This window comes from Halichoeres trimaculatus, unplaced genomic scaffold, assembly GCF_033239565.1.
Source record: "Halichoeres trimaculatus isolate MK-OKI-2021-1 unplaced genomic scaffold, fHalTri1.1 fHalTri1_scaffold_11, whole genome shotgun sequence".
Taxonomy (NCBI): domain Eukaryota; kingdom Metazoa; phylum Chordata; class Actinopteri; order Labriformes; family Labridae; genus Halichoeres; species Halichoeres trimaculatus.
The window spans coordinates 23224061-23241306 of record NW_027437189.1 but is presented as its reverse complement, the minus strand read 5'-3'; the positions used below and the strand labels follow the sequence as shown (position 1 = coordinate 23241306).

Sequence of the window (17246 nt, the reverse complement as noted above, 5' to 3'; positions counted from 1 at the left end):
CACAGCCGCTGACATGCATAAATAGAAGGCTATGAGGCATTCAGTTTCCTATTTCTGCTCACACCAAGATTCACGCATTCCTCGTTGTCTTAGCTTTCATTGGTGTATGCATTTGCGTGAGCGCACTTTAAAACCCTGGCCGGACACTAGCACGCAACAAATGCCTTCTTTCAAATATAATAAGACACGAAGCAAAAGCCACCACATCCTCAGATTACTTGATTTATCACAACACTGTTGGCGATGGGACTGGACATTTTTTTGCTGGGCAAACTGGAATTAGCGTAAGTGTTCGTGAAACGACGTACAGTGAATAGAAGACACCAAAGTGTCGACTTTAGACCATGGGGGTCTTCAGACACGTTTTACAGATCAGACTGCCTATTCTGAATGTGAAACACCATTCTTAATCCTTACCCAAATAAAGAACACACATTGATGACATCTCTGATCACAGATAAGGGATGCCATAACACTCCTGTCTGTGTGTGTCTGTAAATTGCACCTTAATCCCACTCTCAGGTTAAATCTACCTTTTTTGTTTCCAACTGTTTATACAGTGGTTGAATAATACCAGGCAATAGGAAAATGACCATCTACGCCACAATTAATAATTTATCTTAGACTCAACTCGTTCAGCCTCATCCCGAGCAGGTAGACTATAAATGAGAGGCCGGCTGTGGGTAAACCGCAGAATAAAACGGGCCAGGCGGAGCCGCGCCCAGAGGAGAGAGGACAGGCTGGCAGAGCACCACAACAACCAGGCCAGAGAGGATTCACTAAATACAACACGGGATTTACTGCCTTTTGATTTAGACCACCGTACTTATATTCTTATCAAACCGCCAGCACCACCAGTGACTGGATGATGTCAACAAAACCGAGTTTGGTACTTAAGCACATTATTCAATAGGAAGTGTAGTTTCACAAATTACATAAACTATCAATGTGCCGGAAACAGTATCGGTGTATTGGTTCAAACTTAAGCCCTAAACATTTGCAGAATATGGAGCAAGTTTGAATACAAGAGAAAAAGGCATGGTCACAAAGATTTGTAAATACATAAGTATAGTTTCATAAATAGTGAGCAACGATTTGTAAAAATCTTTTGAAAACTTGGGAAAATAAAGTCGTTTTGTGCCATATTACGAACAGAGCTGGAAATGTGCAGTGCCATGAAAGAGGCATGTTGTACGTACAAACCAACAAAAAAAGACAAATGTAGTCACCATGCTTCGCATTTTCTAACTTTGGTATACTGCTTACTTTATTACAAACGTTATGTGTCATTTCAGGCTTTTTTTTCTCAGATTAAGAGAACAAGCTTAAAGAAGTCTGATCTCCACAATTCTGCGGGTCTAAGTCCGGTCTGTCCTACACAAGAGGTTTATGTTTTTGTTTTTTTGTTTTTGTTTTTATTTGTATTTTTTTCTTAAGTGTCTCCAATGATAAAGTTCAGCTCTGTTCATTTTATTTATTTTCTTTTTTTTTTTTTTTTTCAAATAGGACTGGTCGTAGTCTGGCGTATTAACCAGGGAGGGAGCTGACTAAAGAAACCCACAGTTGGACTTGTCTAGTCGGAAGTCCAAGTTCAAGTTAAGAGAGGCGGTCGCTCCATCCGTCCAGACAGCAAAACAAAAGACACACACGTTCATCATTAATCATCTCATCGCTTCTCCCGCTGCACAGAGGGCTCCAAACTTACTGCACATATTTCAAACCAGAGAGCAACCCGAAAGAAATGAAGTGTGTGTAAGAGTGTGTTTTCAATGATTTATACCTTAACATGTTTGTCCGACGCGGAGAGCCTTAGAGAAATATCAATGATGAGGACTTTTTACATGTGATTTTTTTAGGTTGTTAAAAGTGTAACTAACGCATTTCAGCCTGATTTGAGGAGAAAGAAAAACAACAAATAGATTATTTGGTCTAAGTCTTCGATTATTTTATAACTTTTAATCAACCAGCAGCTGTGCAACCAGGAAAAAGAGATCTCCCTATGATGGAAAACTATTTCAAATTAATCTTCAGAGGCTTGCGTTACAGGCCACGCCACTTTTATATTAATACTTGTGCCCATCGCAGCCTGTAACACCAAGCAGCGTCTAAAATACAAAGTGACAAAATGCTGTTAGAATTCCGAGGACACGCGGGATGAATATCTGTGAGCTTAACACGACAATATGAGGTGAAGTGACAAAACGTGCCGATTTCAACGGTTCATGATAATATAATGTTGCTTACAGTGAAGAAAATGATTATAGAATCGTCTCTAGCACTACAATGTAGCACTGCAGAAAAAAAAACAAATCTTGTATTTCATTTTTCAAACCAACTTTGATGGTCAGCTATCTGGAATGCATCTCATATTATCAATGATGATGGTATTTCAACAACTTCGTGTAAAAGTACTGTGGAGCGCCTGGCGACACCTCCACATTCACGTCATCACAAAACTTCTAAAATAAAGTGTACGCTTTATTACTGTCTTCACACTATCATTAACCCACAGCATTTAGCTTATACTGCGACGTAAAGATCTCTTAAACATGAAGTCTGCTATATTTCATATAGGCAAATGGTTTATTTATACAGCTCACGCTGTGAAGCCCACTTTGCTCTAAGGCACCAAATAAAAATCCGGGAAATTTACAGAAAGCCATTTTAAGGACAACAACTTCCTCATCGAGGCTGCAGCAGGCCTGCAGTGTCAGTATGCATAGCCTGCAGTGTGCACCGCGTTGAGGAGCTGCAGGAACGAGAAACGTCTGCACCTGTTTGCTGAGACGGAGGGATATCAAAGAAATTAAATGATGCACGAAGGCGACAATACTACAAACACGTCTTATCCAAATAACACTGAACAAAACGATCCAAGTTGATCCAATGCTAAGAGTTATGCATAAAGGATGCACAGGGGAGCTGCAGAGAGGCCACGCAGTAGCGAGCAGATTCATCACAGAATGCCTGAAACGGGTTCAATATTGTGGACTGCATCATTTACATCATTCAGAGGTCACTCAGGCTGATCGAGTAGATGCAGTTTTGGCTTCGGAATGCGCTGTACCTAAGCCATCGGAGTGTTTACAGACAGCATCTTAAATACTTGGAGCATTCAGACTTTTCCAGCAGGAGATGGAAAAAAACTACCTGCAGCAAATGTGAATTCTGTTGGTCAACTTTATATCAGTCGACCATAATATGCATCGACACGTGTTTGTAATGTCTGGAATGCCATCAAATTTAGACACGTCTTCTGAAATATGTATCACCCTTAATTGATATTTAAGTTAAAACTATAGGCTTGATTATTTTAAATTGTTCCAGAGAAGTGTCGTGTGTGCAGGTCGATGTGCGGCGTGGAGGATGTGAAGTATTGTTACGCAACTGTGCCCATACCCTCACCACGCACCAGAGGTAAAGTGAAATAATTACAAGACTTATATTTACATTCATGCACGAAAAAAAAATGTAATCTACTGTCCTCACGTCAACCATCGATAGGGGTTTCACGTGATCGCTTTATTCGTTTCATCATGTGGATGTGTTTATACCAATTTACTTAGGCTGAGCACATGTGCGCGATATTAAATGGGATACAGTTACAGAGGGACAGGCCACAGAGAGAAAAAAACAGGCACTAATTGAATAACGCGTTTCTAAAATTTGATTGGAAAGAGAGCAAACAAGGCCTTTGAGATATAAAAAATATATTTTAATGTTTAAAAAAGTTAAAGTCGAGTGACTTTTCTCTACAATCAAAGCTTCTCTTGCTTTTTTTAGTACATTTGCTAACGGATTGTCACTTGGCACATCCTGACGATGGGAAACATTTTGCTTCGAAGTTCCATTTACTGAAGAGAGTGCATAAAATCTGTCCATTTTATTTATATGCATGCTATTTAAAAACCCTAGCTTTAATTTTCTCTGCGCCTGCAATAGAAACTAGATGACAAAGTAACCAAAGCAAGGGTTAAATTAAAGACAGACAAAAGAACCATGGTGAAACTGTGGCTAAGTTTGTGTCGCCTCTTGTTTGTAGAGGAGCAACACTAAATTCAGAAATACGAATCACGCGTGGGCGGAATGACAGACCAGCGGGGTGAATTAATTTATGCACCAAAATTAGTGCAGCTCCACTTGTGCTACTGTGTTGGGCGCATTATAAAGATGAGCAAGACGAAGTTCAAGTTCAAAGTCAGTGTGCTCAGACAGATCTAGGTTAGCTGAGGAGAGGACACCCCTCACCTCCATCACCTCGCTCGTAAACTAAAACAGTAGCCGTTTGCATATCCGATCCAACGGAAAACATAGAGGAGACCTTCACTGGACAGCCGAGACAAGAGAGGAACGAAAAGAGAGGGTAATACCATCAGTAGCCCCAAAGCAGACACTATCAGTGAGTGAAAGGTCATTAATCCACTATAAATATGCATACGATGTGCCTGGCTGTATCTTGATCAGGATTATTAGAATTATAATACAGCGTTGTGGTGTGTATTTAAGAAGAAAAAAAAAAGGTTTCTCCGTTGAGGAGAAAAACATCGAAATTCACTCACTTTGTGGATTCCATATATACCCAACCACAATAAAGCAAACTAAATATCGGTCCGACCCGACTTTGATTCAAAATGTATAGGATTCTTTCCCACTTGAGGGAATTAGTAAGGTTTAACTGTTGCATACCGACGCATTTTTTTTTTCATTTTTTGATTTATTATCTCTATATTTTTGTTAGGTTTACCGGAAGGAAAATATAGAGAAAGTACACCCATAGCACATGTTGTCATTAGAATTATTTCAGGCACTCATATACAACTCAGTTTAAGAAAAAGACACACATAAATCGGGAAAAGATGCAGCTTTTGTTCAATCCTGAGATGATTTGAGAAGCAACATAAATACATCAAATTAAATTATATTTATAAACGTACTCTAACACGACAACAGATCTGCCTTACTAGTTCTTAGTGGTTGTCTCAAAAAGCCGTGTATCATTTACTTTCCTTTAAATTATTTTACAGGAAAACTCTAACACAAACCTCACGTGAGAAATGCAGCACGTTCACAAACCTATTCAGAGGAGTAACAGAGCGATGAAAAACCACATTCTCACACTTTTTCTTCGTGCGTGGGGTTTTATGGAGAGGCCAACAAAACTCCAAAACTTAGACTCCCGAATTGTGCGACTGTACTTCCCGAAAAGTGCATCGGTTCTGCAGCAGAGCTTTAATTAATTTTCTATTTAATTGAGTATTTAATGGCCGAAGAGGCCGTGAAATAATGCGCATCAGTAAGATATTAAATGCGTGAGAGGGTTTTACATGTGGTTATATGGCAATAATTTCAAGTCTAAGATAGAGGCTACAAATTAATGCGCGCGATCTGACCTTTTTAACCTGTTGACTGGTCGTGTGAGAACATCTCTAAACAATAATCCTTACAGGGTAGACAGCCTGAGTTTAATCTGGTAGAAAAAAGATAAAGATGAAACAACAAGATCATTCTTTGAAACTGTTTTAATTATAAATAATTAAATTCAACGAGTAAACTAAAATTTATTAAACAATATACATCAAATTTTAAAGGAGCATGCAGAAATTGATCATTTTTATTTTTTTATTTACATTTTTGGGGAGGTCAAATCATTAGAGTTGAGTCCTTTTGGGAAATCTGACACTTAAGGTTAAAGATTACTGCATACTGCTTTTAGGTCAGATGTTTTAATTACAACAGACTGGCACACAGAGTCCAAAACTGAAAAACAACTTGGTATTATGTATAAACTGATTAACTACAGTCTGATAATCTAGTTTATAAGATAATGAAACAGTTGATAAAACTGGGCGACAGTTTTCATCTGCTTTATGAAAGTGGCTGCACAGTTTAAGTCAAAGAAAGAACAACCTCATGAAGAAATTTAACCCTAAAGGAAACCATTTCGGCCATGAGCAAACAATCTGAACACAGTCACGTTTTGTATGGGGAATGAATATGGAAATGATGACTACATCACTCTTCAAGGGACACTTTTTTTGTGGATGGTCGTCATTAAACTAAAAAACACCCCATACCTCAGGCCATGCTAAACTTTCTAACACTGTCCTAATGTTATTCTTTGTGTGGTGCATGTTGCTCTTTATTGTATTTATATGATGTTTTGAACTCAGCATGTGAGAACCAATACCTGTCAAGATTTGCATAGAAAGATATTATCTGTTACTTTCATGAACCTGCGGGGAGAAAAAAGGCTTTAAAGTAAATATTGTTTTACTATGTATTCTGCTTTTCCACATAACACTTCCATGATATAATCGGATGTGAAATGGGTGTCTTAATGCTGCTTTGAGCGTTGTGGAATCTGGGAAACATTGCATGTAGAAATATTTGTCAATGCCTCCTGCTCTAGCTGAGAGTACACACAAAAAGATCATTCAGGCTGAATTCAGCTGAGAATCTGAAGATGCCTGTTCCAGGGGCTAGTGGAGATGTACGGAATAAAACAAATGATTAAATGTTTCACCATCCAAGCTTACCAAACTAACTATATTCGATGACATCCCCAAAACTAGAGATTGAGTTGACAGTGAGGCGCTGGCTCTTTCAGTTTAGGAATTGGTTCAGTGGGCAGCTTCAGGCTGGACCCAGATGTGACCTGCAGGCAGCTAAATGAGAGTCAGTCATTTGAATCAGTCAGGAAAAGCTGCAGTGTGATGCTTTCTTTTCTACAGCATCAACAAAACTCTATTTTAGGAGCAACTGAAACAGTGTTTAACAGACATAGCTTTTTGTTTTTGTTCAAACTCTGACAAGTGCAGATTAGAAAACTGCCTGAGCATTTTAAAAGTTTTCCTCTTCTGTGGAGGATCGTTTGGGAAATAAAGAGATGATAAACACTGAGAGGCCCGCTGCAATGCAGCGCAAGTTTCTTTTCAATCATAAAATTATTTTTTACAGCACACTTGTGTTTTTACAATTCAAATATCATAACTAAGCAGTTAAAAGCTATAGTAGTAAATTTTAATAACAGTTATTAAATATCCTCTCTTTTTTCATATTTTAAGTGACAAATTTACTGTGATTGTTCTGATATTTTTTGTAAATATTCTTGTGTAAAGAGTCTAAGAACATTACAGTAATTTCTAAGTGTCAAATAAAAGTAGTATCCTAGTCTGCCTTTAAACTTGGGAGACTGCAGCTTTTTTGTTGTGTGTTAATATTGCAGGATGGCAAAATAGTACACAATGATACCAAGGATTTAGTTTAGTTGTATTTCTTATGACCATTTGCTTTTTTTCCACTAGAGAATAATGTAAGTCAAAGCCATAGATCTAAACTCTCTAGATTACTCTTCTGATGTCTTGGAAGTACACTTTCAAACGTGAATCCATCTATATGAGTTGAAAAAGAATGGAAAGTGTCAGTATGGTGGATTTATGACATAGGAGCGCTGTGTTTCTAGATTACTGTGTGATGTGTGTTACTGTTTGTGTCCAGATGCTTCCAAGCTCAGAACTGTACAGATAAACACATATTATCCTTCTTGCTTCTCTCAGTAAAATGACTTGTAGGTCAAATGTTCAAACAAATATTAATACCAATGGTACCAATGAAAACTTATGAAAACTCAGTGTAGTGAGCTTGTCTCCATGGATTCAAACTGTAAGATGTACAGCTTCATTTTCTTTCTTTAAGTTGAAAAAATTAAAACCTCCTTAAAAGTCCAAGGATTTTTCTCCTTGTGATGTCAAAGAGCACAGCAAGATGCAGATTATGCTCAAAAGAAGCTCTCGAATGGACCGCATACATTCACACAGCCGTCTTTCACACAGCTCCACACACGTACGCACGCTTTTTACCATGAACAGACTGATGGGGACAAATCGCTGCAGACGGATTTTGTTTATTTATGTACAGCGAGTCAACTAAGCGAGGAAAATATTCGTTTACAGCCCCTTCCCGTACTGCATGTGGGTGAAATATAACCACAAGAGAGGAGCTTTTCCAAAACTGGATACCTACCATATGGAAAAAAAAAAAGTCTCAGAGTTTTCCACATGATTGATCTCATGAAAGAGGAACTCCTGATGGAACTTTTGAAATAAAATGATCAAAGTCACATGTTTGTGGACTTCAGGGAAATTTCTTCTGTGTCTCGTTAATTCTCTCAGACATCTTGGAATTGAACAATAAGGCCTCAAAATTATACAGCTGGCAGCCACTATCTGTTTTGCCTGTACTTTTACTTTATGTTATTAGACGGGAAACAAAATTACAGTACTAAAAAGTATTAGTAAATTTTTACAACTATACCTTCAATAATAGAATTGTTTCATGTACTCAAAGTGTACAATAAAGTATAAGAAAGATCAAATCACTTTTTTGCAAATTATATATTGTTTATTCACTTTAGCTGACTTAAACTATCATCTGCCTTCCCTTTCTAAATGTTTCATTCTGCATTGCTCTTATTTTTATAAAACTAAAACACATTCTTTTTTTCTGCCATATAAATTTTTCAACATGTTCAAAATGTCTGTTTTTCCTTTTTTCTTCAAGAAGTCACAGATTTTGACTTCCTACTTCAAGCTCCAGCTCCTTCTATATTGATAACTGTAAATGACAGTGAATATGCAGGCAAAAAATATACACACTTCTAGTTTACCAAAGCTCTATTTCACGAGACATTTCCATCAAAATTTAGGGTGCTCCGAGTGTGGCTGAGTCAGCCTCACTGACAACAACTTCCAAGTGGCTACAGCAGGTTTTACATCCGTTTTATGGCTCGAAGGCAAATAAATCCTGACTGGGTTTCTCCCCCTCTTTACCTTTCCTCTCAATCCTTCCTCCTTTGCTTTTCGATTTCTTTCTGACGCTAAAGTTAAAACAAACTCTCCAGTCTGCCGTTCTTGGCTGCAGACTTTTTTGGGTTGCAAGTTTGATTGAAAAGAAAAATAAACTTGAAGCTTCCTGGGCTTCAAGTTTTTCCTTTCAACATGCAATGTCTTTTTAAAAAAAGGAATAGACTACTGTGATTGTTCTTATTTAGAAGTTGAAACTTGACGTCAGTCTCTTGTTTGAAGTGGGACTGAGACATTCTTACAATAGACCAGTAAACCTGTGGTCTAGGTCACAAAGAGCAGAAAATGCAACTCAGGATTACTTCAGACATGCATTCCTATTTGTTGAGATAAGAGGTAAAAAGATTGTTAAAACGTGGTAAACTGCAGCTTAGATGCTGTTACCTGCAGGGTGTTGATTGAAGATCTTTGCAGGAGACCAGAGGGATGTTCAAGCACACGACATCCTGGCTTTAACATTCGGCAATAGCTACAGCATCTAAAAAGAACATAAAACACACTTTAGAAAAATATGGTAACATTCAGTGTTATCGTTGAGTCATAGCCACCACATGATGAAATTTAGCCAAAAAAGATCAGGATGCAAGAATAGGTCAGCTCTATGTCCACAACTGGTAAAATGAGAAGAAGGGTTGGACTGCAATAAGAGAAACTTGATATTCAATACCAGTGAATCACATTTTAAATCAAAGGTAAGTGAAGTATGTGAATGGTGAGGTTCTCAGATGATGTTAATTAAAAGGTATTCTGACGTTTACCTTCCTGCAGCGTACTAACTACAGAAAACTCATGTTGTTTTCCACTGTGCGTTCAGCATGCTGACCCAACAATATTATGGTGATGCTCCACAGCAGGGGTGAGCCCCGATGGTGCCTGTCTGCAACTGAGCTCTTACAGAGAAATGACTGACTCAACATGTATGCTCACATAGGCATCCAGAGGAAAGTCTCATTTCAAAGTGTTGTTACATTTGGCTTTCTGCTGTTCTGAAGCTCTTCTTTTATGTCTTATGCTGTGGTATATTGGAAATTTTTGTGTCCCTCCTGGGTTATTGTCTGGACTTTTATTCAACAAACAGTAAACTTGCTGTCTTCTGGTCCTTCCTCTGTATTGCACAAACAGAGCTGCCCCTTGCTGTGACAAGCTATTGATCATGCAAACTGGAACAGTTTTACTGGTAGGCAGCCAAAAGAAATGTTGTCCTAGCAACAGACTGCTACTTAGTTTTAAGACTGGTGGTGTGGCAACATGACTGTTGCTTTGACCATTATTCTGTCTTAAACTGACTGAAATTTCTCTTTCTAACTAGCTGAGGTACTATGAAATTTTCTATATCAACATGTTTGACATCCAGTAGCCAGGTAATCCAATCGGATTTTGGTTATCGAATTGGATTAAATCATGAAAATGGGTTGTTCAAAAGGGAAAGAAGGATTTCAAAATTGGATTAGTTCATGTAATCTAATCCTACTTTTAATCTGGATCAAACCTTCAGTTTGTGTTGTTCAGAACTTTTCAGTAGGATTTGGATCACTTTGATCCAGAAATACAGGATTATCCTGATCCCAACAGAAGGTAGGTTTTCAAGGTGACTTTCAGGAAGAAAATGTAAAACTTTAAAATTGCCAAAATTTACATTTGTACAACTTAGTGTGGATACTTTAAATTGTATTTTGCACTTGACTTTTTAAATATTACGGTGATAACGCAGAGAAAGTTAACTTTGGCTACCAATGAAGTCTTTCAGTATCGTGAAGTAAAAACAAAGAGAAACTGAAAGAGCAGAAGCACATATACTTCTGACAGAGGAACAGATCAAGCTGACCAAACTGCAGCAAACCAGAGAAAAACTTCAGATCTGCCTTCTAAAAGCAGAGCATGAAAATGCTGGACTCTCCTTCACAGATGAAGAAGAACCCTGAGCTTTTTTTTATTTTTGCTAACTACTGGACATTTAGCCTCTACCACTTTGTATCTTTTAATGTATTTTTTTTATTCATTTGTTGTTGCTCAGATGAGCAGGCATAAAAAGAAATTAAAAGTAGAAGTGGATGTTTATGTTATTTTTGTTTTTTCTCAAAATGGAAAAAACACTTACAATGACCCCACGTTGATTCTTCGACCTGTTCTTAACAGAGCTGGTAGCTCACACTGTGATATGTTGTCCCATTTAGAGCAATGGAAATCCAAATTTGGTAATCTTGAAAACTGTGTATACGGATCAGGGTGACCCAATCCAATGTTGCTTTAAAAAAAAAACGGCATAAAGCTGAGGCTGAATACCTAATCCTGAAAAGCAAGAAATGGGATTTCCAAATCTGGATCATTTTGATCCGGATTAAATTATTTGAACAACTGGCCATAGGGCATGAATCCTGATTGTTTTTATGTTGACACTTCCCAGGGCAGTAATTTTAAATCATTTTATTCCTACCAAAGCTATTTTTGATACCATCTGAGCATAGGCCTTTATCAAGAACAGTGATACCTACATTAGACTGGGTATTGTATGTATGTGTGTCTATCTACCTACCCATCTGAATTGCTTCACAAACAAGAAATGCAAAAAAAATATATATATCAAAAGTTTTTAAACACTTAAATTCATAACAACACATTTAGAGCAATTATATAAGTTATATCATATATATAATCTTTTACTAATAACCCCTAATCAACATAAAGTATGAGCTGCAGGATTTTCTAATGTTATTCTTTTTAAATATTAATTTGAATCTCAACATTAAAACTTGTGTAACTGTCTGTGTATAGTGTTCAAGCAGTTGCATGAAATCTGCCCAACCATCACTAACAGCGTGGACCACAAAAGGCCAGTAAGCCCACAAAGTGCTTAACAAAAACTCATTTTCACAACTGGGCATCTTTGAGTGATCACAGCGAACAGGCTTTGTATCTTATTCTACAGGAAAGGCGAGAGTCCTGCTGTTGGAGCAATACTTTGTAATGGTATTAGGAGAGCTATAAAAGTGTCAGAGGCCTGTAAACAGGCAATCAGAGATTGAGCCATGGTCTGTGCATTTGCAGGCATCAATCACTAAGTAATGTATATGAAGCAAGAAAAAGCTGCTGGGCATTAAACATAATGTGGTAGGTCTACTTCGTTTGGTAGTAGTTAATGGTAGTACTTATAAGAACTTCCAATAAAAACATAAACATCTGTGTACGCCATTAGTTAACAAGATATCCCAGGAAACAATGGAAACAGATTTTGTTTCAGAAAATGTGGGGCTGCTTGGTTTACTGCCTTGTGCTAGATGCGGATAGACTCAAATTGTCTAATAGTTAAAGGTCAAAAGTATAATTATTCAACTAGAGAATGAGTTAGTAAGAGCTAACGGTTGATAGTTGAGAGTGGTCAAGAAACACTGCAAAAAGTATGCGCAAGAATCAAAGATGGACTTTGCAATATTTGCATTACAGATCAATGCATGATGTATGCTGAGGCTGTCCATAAAGTCTCTTTGCAATTAAAAAACATTACAAAAGCAAATGACGAGATATCTTGATCAGATTTATTCTAGGTACAAAGCTTTTAATCACATTACATTTGTGTATTTCAGGTATGATGTTAATAAAAGAGGTACTATTAAATGAACCACTAAAACATGGCTGCACCTCAAGAAAAGACAGTGTGTCATGGTTTACTTAAACAAAATCAGGCACGCAGACGTAGGGAAACTACAGAACTAAGTATGGAAGAAATTCACCATCACTTCCATCAATTTGTGCATGGCAATAGGAATTTATGGAAACTAGGACAGTGTTGGATAAAGAGAGGGGTGGGTGACCAAGAAAACCTGAGGAAAACATTGATCATGTAAGACAAGCTTTTCAGCATTCTCCTACAGCTAACAGTGCCCACACAGAGGTATATTAAATAGGTTAAAAAAAAATTAAATCCTCCTTTTTTTTAACAATTTCCACTTGATTTTCTGTTCATTTGCTTTTGAAATATTTTTTTGTAATAGACTTTGTGGACACACTGTATAGATCTGTCAAATTTACTCTAACTATGTGGGATTTTAACTGGGCCGCACAATTAATTTACATATCAATAGTATCATAATGTAAACACTGGCAATAAATAACTCAAAATCTGAACTTCTCACAGTGAAAGACAAAAGTCATCTTTGTAAGCTGCCAATGCACTGCCTCACTCAACACATACAAATTTTAATGTGAGGGAGACCGAGAGACTTTTGAATTGATCTGGAATCAGGTGGGGCATATTTAAAGCAGGCATTCTGCAAAACATAAATAGCAGGACACATATAGACTTCTAATTGAAGTGTATTCTGTTTTTTTTTTTTTAGTTTTTTTTTTTTTTTGCTTTGACCACATTATTCTCAAGAAAAAAAATCAATGCAAATAGACATGTTTTTCATATCATGTAGGCCAACTTAAACGTTCACAACTCCATTTCCGCAAAAGTTGATATTTTGTATATATTATTTAAACAGATTTTAATATTTTAAAAAAAATTAAATCTTAATTTAATCAAAATAATGCCAGTTTTCAATATATATATGCTCACTTTAAATTTAGTGCCAACAACACGCTTTAAAAAGTTGTGAAAGGCACATGTTTACCATTGTGTTGCATCATCTCTTTGTTTAATAGTACTCTGTAAATGTTTGGGGACCAGGGAGACCAATTTTATAGTTCTGAAAGTGAAATGTCTCATTCTTGCCTGATATAGATTTTCAGCTGCTTCACAGTTCAAATGTTTTCAATGGGGGATAAGTCACAACCTGTGAGCCTCAAACGGCACAGCATTGGAGGTGCCCTTCAGGATGTGTAAGCTGCCCATGCCATCTGCTCCTTTCACCTCCATTCCTTCATGGATGCTGACTTTTGAACTGTGAGCTGATAACAAGCCGGGTGGTCCCTGTCCTCTCTAGAGCAGAGGATGTGGCTTCCATGATTTTCATAGAGAATGGCAAATTTTATTGGTTGTCACACCACAGGGCAGGTTTCCACTTGGCCTCACTCCATATTGAATGGGCTCATGGCCCAGACAAACCAACACTTCTAGATCATCTTTAGATATGGTTACTTCTTTTCATGGTACAGTTTGAATCTGCTTGTGGATGCAGCACTGTGCTCACAGGGTTCTCAGGGTTTTTTAAGCCCCCGAGTTGGTTTCTACTACATAGTTGTGTCCGGATAATCAGATATTGTTTTGATGATATGTCTTGTTTGTGTGATTCCTCTAAAATCATTGTATTATATCCGTTGCTGTTTAACATTAAACCTCAAAAGTTATGTTAAAAGCGTTTTAATACAGTAAGTCTTCAACATGAAAAGATATAATTAGGTTTAATTGGTTCTGAGTTTAGTTTTTGATTCTTGAGAGATTTTAGTAAAAAAAAATCACAACAGATTTATTCAGGTGCCTTCGAAATGGGTATGAAGTTAAGATACTGATTTGATATTCCTGTGTAATAACAGTGATATAGTCCTTCATTTGTTCCTAAACTCTTTCGCTGCCATTGACGTATATAGACGTCATTTCCACGTCGAACATCGTCTTTAGACGTCAATTTTGTTTGACGGCTGGCAGTATGAAGCTCTCTGCTCTGAAAACGGCTGGCAGTGAATGAGTTAATATCTTTTTGAACTTTGTGTTTATGTTGTCCAATTGTGAATAAAATGACATGCAGTGCATGAACCATTTAAAGCATTTTGAGCATTAATTTAGATTGAAGCTTTATGTCTTTTAAGTCTTAATTCTGAACTAATTTTTTTTTATCCTGAATTCATTTCATTTGTGTCTGTTCCAATTTCCTGTAAAAGCACATGGATGTGCACTTGTCTCCTCCCGACAACATGAAATCAAGTTGAATAAAGTAAAAATCTCTTTGACACAACTACTTTGTATCTTTTTTTTCTCAGGCTGGTTTTATGCATTAAAAAGCAAAATACAGCATGTTGTGTAGGTACAGATGAAGAGGGAAAAATTTAATATCTACCTCCTTTAAAAAAAGGATGATACTTTTTTTGTGTGTTAGATAAGTTGGACAAAGACTGCCACTATAACATCAGCAACAAACAAACAAAAGGTCCCAAAACTTGGCCAGTCAACAGTCAAATATCCATTCACAATATTCAACAATTAGAACAAAAACAGGTTGGTGATTTGCAAATTTCTCAAAAAAAAAAAAAAAACCTAAAACACCAGATGTACTGCACTGAACATCACAAAGAGCATAGTGGTTTTTATCTTCAGTAAATCAAAGCCTGCCTCAACTCCACAGTTTTACCTGACACCAGACCATCCATTATGTTGACTTCAGCATATGGCACCCAGCACAATAGGCTTTAAAGCTCTGCTTCAATTGGGAGAAGTTTGGCGCAACAACTCTTCCTTGTGTTGGCTGCTCAGACAAAGTGAGCAATCAGGGAGGAAGGGCCACACTCAGGGAGATGAACAAGAACAAAAGAGTGTCTTAAGATAAGTCTGTTAACATTTTCTCAGAGGCAAAGCCACAGCCTGGACTTGAACTCAACTAAGAAGCTCTAGAGGTACCTGAAAAAAACCTGTGCAAATTTCCATCCAACCTGACGGAGTGACTGTTTATTTCTTGACTCTTTCCCAGCTTTTTAGAGATGTGTTGATGTCATCAAACTCAGGTCTGATATGTAGTCTTTCCTGTATTTTCATAACTCATCATCATTTTTTTGTCATTCAGCAGGAAAATCAGCTCAACACTTAAAATATCTATTTCCATCCGCCCTTTCCCCACGTAATTGGTAAGGGGAATGTTCACATGCCAACAATGCATATTTAATCATAACGGTTAAGATATTGTGTAAAGCCTGTTAGCATGAGCATGAGCATACACAGTGTGCATAATAGCATGCATTTGTGATTCAAAGAACTGCTGTGCCAAAAGAAAGCCTCAATCTACAGCCTGGCTGCAGTCTTTCTCTTGTTAAAGCAGTAACATCTGACCAGTTTATGGGGCATGAGAGATACAAGAATTCAGAGCAGCAGTGCTTACTATTCTGTGGCCGTGGTTTTAGTTTCAGTTGTGTAAAACATCTGCGTGCCTTTTGCTCCTCTGACATGACTCATATTCTTCATAGTAGGGGTGCACTAGGGCTGCACGATATGGCCTACGACCAATATCTTGATGTTTTTAAGCTACATCCTGGTACACATTATGCATCTTAATATTCTGATTTCTCCTCTAAATCCCCATTTAAATTTTAACTTCAATCCTTTGATGCATAAAATGACAAAAGTGTAACAAGTCAAATCGACCCTTCCGCGGGATTTTTTAAAATTCACATTTACAAACCCCCAAACCTGCAACTGACAAGATGTGCAAGCACCTTTTTTCCCCCCTCTCCTAATACAGAAACACACATGCACAGGAGAGTTCTCTGAGTGGGTGGGGGAGTGTGCTGCTTGCTGTGAGAGGAGCAGCAGCAGAAAGGGGTGGTGAATTACATACCGACATCTTAAAACATTTGCATCACTATTGGTTCTAGATGGCCATGATGTAGCCATTTCATAAATCTCATGTGCAACAACCTGCGATATATCAAGTATATTCAATATATCCCCCACCACTAGGGCTAGGTATTGCCAAGAACCTCATGATTTGATTCGATTATGATTCTTTATGTCGCAATTTGATTCGATATTGATTTAAATGCTTTGATTACCGATTTTCATACCCCATGTGAACATATGTGGTATGTCACCTTACGTTTTGTAGCAATACAACAACCCAAACGTCAGACTGTAAAGCCAAAGGATCTGGCTTTATGCTGCTGTTGCTGCTGCTTTGGCTGCCATTTTTTGTTGTCGTTTTGTCTCTGGTGGCCCCCGTCCATACAGCGCAAATAACACACACAGTCCCCCTCACTTGCCAGGAGATGAATCACTTCAGAGGATTTGCTGAATAGATATTTAATTAGGTGAGGGAATATTTTGATACATCGATTCGTCAATATTTTTACCCACCACTAGGGTGCACAATAACTATTGGGCTAATAACCATTGGGTTGGTAACAGGAAATTATTCTGTCATTCTGATAAGTCCAATATCATGGCGATGAGCCCGTTAACATTTATATTTTTGTCAGCGTAGCAGTGCCCCGCACCATGAGAACTGAACAGCCTGCAGTGAATGCTGTGTTCAAGTGGCATCGGCATAAAAAGAAACAACTTTCTGATTGGGAAAATTTAAAAGTACCTCCTCATGTCCGATAAAAAACCTCAACTCGGTCATAATTCTGTCGGTTACTAACTTGACATCCGCAGTATTTTATCCACATGTTACATGTAAACAATAGAAATATTAACTGAAAAAAGCTGAAAGAACATCTACCAGACATGGGAACAGTGAATTG

At 37.6% G+C, this 17246-nt stretch overlaps 1 protein-coding gene across 3 annotated transcripts in view; it reads right to left on the bottom strand.

Annotated features, from left to right (window-relative positions):
* hoxc10a (homeobox C10a) overlaps positions 1-17246 on the bottom strand; it is a 126960-nt gene that overhangs the window by 78801 nt on the left and 30913 nt on the right. For 2 of the 3 annotated variants that reach the window (XR_012599244.1, XR_012599245.1), the window contains exon 3: positions 9246-9339. The gene's annotated coding sequence lies outside the window, so the exon portion shown is untranslated. Of the gene's footprint in view, positions 1-7920; positions 8019-9245; positions 9340-17246 lie in introns of those variants that run through there. The other variant, XR_012599246.1, reaches the window with a different exon arrangement.